Below are 5,528 nucleotides of genomic sequence, written 5' to 3' on the forward strand. Positions count from 1 at the left end.
AGTTTTAATCAGGCACCGAGAGGGCAGCTCAAAGACAGATGCCACTATTAGAAATAAAGTTGCAGTTGTAAAAATAAACTGTAAAGCTGCAATTATTGTGGCAGGTTATATATATATATATATATATATATATATATATATATATATATATATATATATATACAAAAATAAAGGTAATTTTAAATTTTAAACAAGATATAAAAAGACAAGATATATAAATCCATGTTGTGAGCTACAATTGTGATAAATATTGTGAGATATTTAGTTGATATTTTGTGCAATAATACATAAAATGCAATTATATATATAAAATAATAAAATAAAGGTAAATGTGAAAAAATGTAAAATAAAATAATCATATTGTAAATTTTAAGCTGCAATTTTGAGAAACAAACAACTGAATAGCCATTGCAAGAAATAAAGTTGAGGTTGTGAAAAGTATGCTTTAAAGTTGCAGTTAAAATATTTTTTTTTATTATTATTATTACTCTGGAGCAGAACAGTTTGTCCCAAACCGTACATTTTACCATTTTGAAGAGTTGCAAAACCAATCTAAAATCAGTGTTAATGGCCCATGTCTTTAGAGAGCACCATATAAAGAGTGCTTAGCTAAGCCTGGGGAGCACATTCTAAGAGATGATAAAGCAGCTCACACACCAGCATGGACATTAGTTCTGTGGGTGCTCTGAGTTAATTTTGAACTGTAATTTGCTCATGTTGAGAGCTCATTATTCAGATTTTGGCATCTGTTCTTGCTCAGTTGGGAAGCCCATTCACTTTAAGTATGTTTGGGGGTGGATGAGTTGCTTGGAACAAATAGTTTATGCCTATGTAAAATCTTCACTTCGGTGCACGTCGTATTGTATAAGTACATGAGTGCATATCTTAAATTGAAATTCATGTAGATGTAATTGTTTGCATACTCTGTGCACACATAAATTCCACTTAAAAATAAATTAAATCACTGAGTCTACCGTCACGTAGGTCTCAAAGTTGCGCTTACTCAGAATGCTAATAACAGTGAACCCACTCTGACCCACTAAATCCAGAGATACATAACTCACCCAGCCTGTCTTTGACAAGCCTTCACCCATGTCACCTCAGTTCAAAGTCACCTCAATGCCCTGTGACACTTCCATCTGTAGTTTCTGTGCTACTGTAGCTCACACTTAGCCAGAGCAATAAAGCAATAAATATTTCATAAAGATATTATTGCATCCATCATTTAAATGCTTAGATTTTAACAACAAATTGAAGTACTGTAGAAACACAATTATATTATTAAAAAAGTTACAAAATAATGTACTGTCATTAATGAATAACTACACAAGAACACATTTAGCACTCTAGTTACCAGTAACTAACAAGAAATTCTGATGAATGAATTAGTAAGCATTATTGCTTAATCTAATGTGGTAGTTGACTATTAGTTAATAAAGAGCTACTATTTTTCCATACCTCCCCAAGAACCACTAAAAACTACTATAAACTGGTTCATAATTAAAAATAATAATGCATAATAAATTTTTAATTCTAAATTGAATATCATGGTAACCCACTATTATCTCAAGTATTACCAAATTCTTCAGAAGGAATTACTAATCAGTATTCTAAAGTGAATAACATGGTAAGCTTCTGAGGCATTCTGAATTATTTTTGCTATTTGGTAACACTTGAGTCCGAGATCTTCACTTTAGAATTCTGATCCAAATACCATGATCATTACTTTAGAATTAATTATACATTACGCATAATTCACATTAATTATGAAAATGTTTAGTAGCTCTTAGTAGTTCTCCGAAAAAATAAAAATAAAATTAATAGTAGTTACTGATTAGCTAATAGTGAACTACCACTCTCAGCTAAGTGCTATTACTTACCAAATAGGTAATCAGTGTTTCTTGTTAGTTAATGTTATTAGTGCATTAGTTATTTGTTCCTGTGTAGTTATTTATTAACGACAGAACAGTATTCTAAAGTGTTACCAAAGGTTCGCACAAAAACTGCCTCAAGTACAATGTAAATGTACAAATTAATTCATATGAATTAGCCACCAATTCACCAAAACATAAAATAGTTTTGAAATGCTGTAAGACTGAGTTGGGTGGCCTGTGGGCATACTAAATATTTCAACTTTACTCAGTTTCAGATTGCTGGCATCCATATCTGTATCAGAAATTCACTAGAATCAGCAAGTCTGCATTCATTCTTAAGAGACCGTCTCTTTAGCCATGCTGAAATTTCAACGGGTCAACATGAAATCATAATACACAGCCAAGAATAACAAACAGCTGTAATTGTGAACATGAATTATAAAATGAAACAAATATCTGGTTACATAATGTGAGGCAAAAGAACAGCCACACAGCCATTAAGCACACTGAGTTCAACACACTCTGAAGGCTAAAACAATAATTCATCACTCTACAGATTTGCATTGATGGTGAGGAATTTTGCTGTCAGCCTTTTTCATACCAGTGAGAGCACAAATCCCTCGACATTTAAACATTATAGAAAAGGGGAAGTGAAGAGATTGTGAATGATCCAAGCTGGACATTAGATGTCAAGGAGAATGAGACTGAAGGATCTCGTTGACATTCATAGTGTTGAATCATCCATATTTATAAACTCAACAGCCAGTCTATGAGGCGTTGAACATTTGATAAAGGCTACACTACCATTTTAATGCTTTTGAAATAAGTCTCTTATGCTCACCAAGGCTTGCGCTTATTTGATCAGAAGTATTCAATTCATTTCAATTCTAATTTATTTGAATAGCGCTTTTTACGATACAAATCATTGCAAAGCAACTTTACAGAAAATTAAGTTTCTACAATATTTATTAGTAGCTTATCAGTGGTGACTTTCAGAAAAATCAATTAAAGACGTAGTCAAACAGACAATGAACACTATTAACAGCAATTAAGTACTGTCAAATGCTGATTTAAAATAACTTTTCTGTTTTAATATATTTTAATATGTAATTCATTCCTGTGATGTCAAAGCTGTTTTAAAGAAGGCTTCAATGGCACATGGTCCTTCTGAAATTATTCTAATATGCTGATTTGCTGCTCAAGAAACATGTCTTATCATTATCAGTGCTGAAAACAGCTGTGCTGATTAATATTTATAGACAATTATGTTTCTAATTGTATAAATAATTTTAATAAATAACATTTTTGAAGTTTCTATCCTGTTTTTGTCTTTTGTTTAGAAGGCATATTATAAAAGAGTTTTATAGTACATAAATATCTTTTATCTTTTGATGCGACCCCTTTAAAAGTAATACAGACACCTTATCCAAGGTTAGATGCATTTTCAAAGCCAGTCTGTTTGTTTAGATCACAGCAGGTGAAAATTTCCTATCTATTTAAGAAAGCAATGCCCTGTGGTGATAGCATATTTGAGACTGAGCATGAATAATTAATATTACAGGCTTTACATTTTACAAAATGTGAAATCCATAAAAGGTGCATCATTCAATTAAACACACAGAGCAGACTAACAGAGGTAATTATAATGAATGGGGTGATCTGTAAGGTTGGGTCTAAATGTATTACTGACATGACTCTCTGCAAAAGACAGATGAATGTTTCCAGACTCTAGATAAAAACTATTTAAATTACAATAATAAGGAGCACGATTTGATGTGAATCAATTATGTCTCTGAGGTGTGGGCCTTTCATTATGAGTCTAATGCAATTAGTCTTAATGGACTCTGGGCTCTCGAGGCAGGAACAAGCAATCATAATAACTATTCCCTTCCTCCTACTCATGCTTGCCCTTGAAGAGTTTGTTTTGAATAGACATAGCTGCCAGTCAAGGAAGCAGTGCACATTTCGAAGTTTCAGCTTCAAAAAGATGCTTGACACCTGTGACGTTTTCACAATAGAAAAATGCCAGAAATGTTGTGTTTGCATAAACGAAAATAGTGCTGCATTCAGTCAGTCAAACTTTTTTAAAGCCGCTTCAATGAACCACTGGCACAAGGACCATTCATCAACAATTTTCCCCCCAAAAAGTGACAAGATGTTACACAAGCTATTTTACAGGCAGGTACAAATCAGTGCCAGAGTGTTGATAAGAACGTGTTTTCTGTAAAAACACTGTAATAATTACAATAACATTATAAATCTTGGCAGAAAAAAAGAGTCAAAAGACACAAAGAGTAAAAGTAAAAGCCTTGTAAAAGTCCCTGAATGCTTCACTAGAGTTTGTTGGCAAAACAGACCACCTAAAGACCTTGTGGCAGATCCTCTCTGTTCTATGTCCACTGAAGGTGCTCAACTTGTCACATACAACGAGCTTCATTTATGAAACCAGCAGAATTAATTTGTGTGAACCATTGCTGTGAATTATTGAATGTGACAATTTACATAAGAAATTAGTTCTGCTCATGTTTCATGAATGCAGCCTATTGAGCACAAAAAGTAATGCATGGTTGAATCACTTGGTTGATCACTTCCTGTTAAAAAAGGTGCATTGCAATGTCACCATTTAGGCAAGGCAAGGCAAGGCAAATTTATTTATATATATATATTTATTTCGTACACAATGGTAATTCAAAGTGCTTTACATAAAAGAAAGTAAAATAATCATGAAGAAAAATAATAACAAAAATAAAACAAGCAATTTTAAAACGTTTAAAATGATTAAAACATAATTTAAAAACAGAAAATGATTTTACATTAAAAAAACAAACAAAAAAAAACAAACAAAAAAAAACAAACAAAAAAAAAAACCTGTGAAAATATAGTGCAATCAGTTTGGACATTGCACAGTGCTCATTCAATAAATGCACTGCTAAACCGATGAGTTTTAAGTCTAGATTTAAATGTGACTAGTGTTTTAGCACATCTGATCTCTTCTGGAAGCTGATTCCAACTGCGGGCAGTATAGTAACTAAAGACGGACTCCCCTTGTTTTGTGTGAACCCTTGGTATTTCTAATTGACTTGTTCCTAGTGATCTGAGTGCTCTTTTAGGTTTATTTCAGTGAACATATCTGCAATATATGTTGGTCCTAGGTCATTTAGTGACTTATATACGAGTAAAAGTACTTTAAAATCAATCCTAAATGTAACTGGAAGCCAGTGTAAGGAACTGAGGACTGGTGTGATATGCTCATATTTTCTGGTTCTCGTCAGAATCCTGGCAGCAGCGTTCTGGATGAGCTGCAGCTGTGTAATGGTCTTTTTGGGAAGGTCGGTCAGGAGCCCATTACGATAGTCCACCCTGCTGGGGATAAAGGCATAAACAAGTTTCTCCAAGTCTTGACTGGAAACAAAACATCTAATTCTTGCAATGTTTTTTTTTTAAATGATAGTATGCTGATTTAGTTACTGAGTACTGAAACTAAGGTCTGTCTCCAGAATCACACCAAGATTCCTGACTTGATTTTTAGTTGTTTGACCCCTAGAGTCAAGGTATGCATTCACCTTGAAAACTTCATCTTTGTTTCCTAATGCAATGACGTTTTTTTCCTTATTTAACTGAAGATAGTTCTGGCACATCCAACTATTAATTTCA

The sequence above is a fragment of the Carassius carassius genome, chromosome 6, assembly GCF_963082965.1.
Source record: "Carassius carassius chromosome 6, fCarCar2.1, whole genome shotgun sequence".
NCBI classification, from domain to species: Eukaryota; Metazoa; Chordata; class Actinopteri; order Cypriniformes; family Cyprinidae; genus Carassius; species Carassius carassius.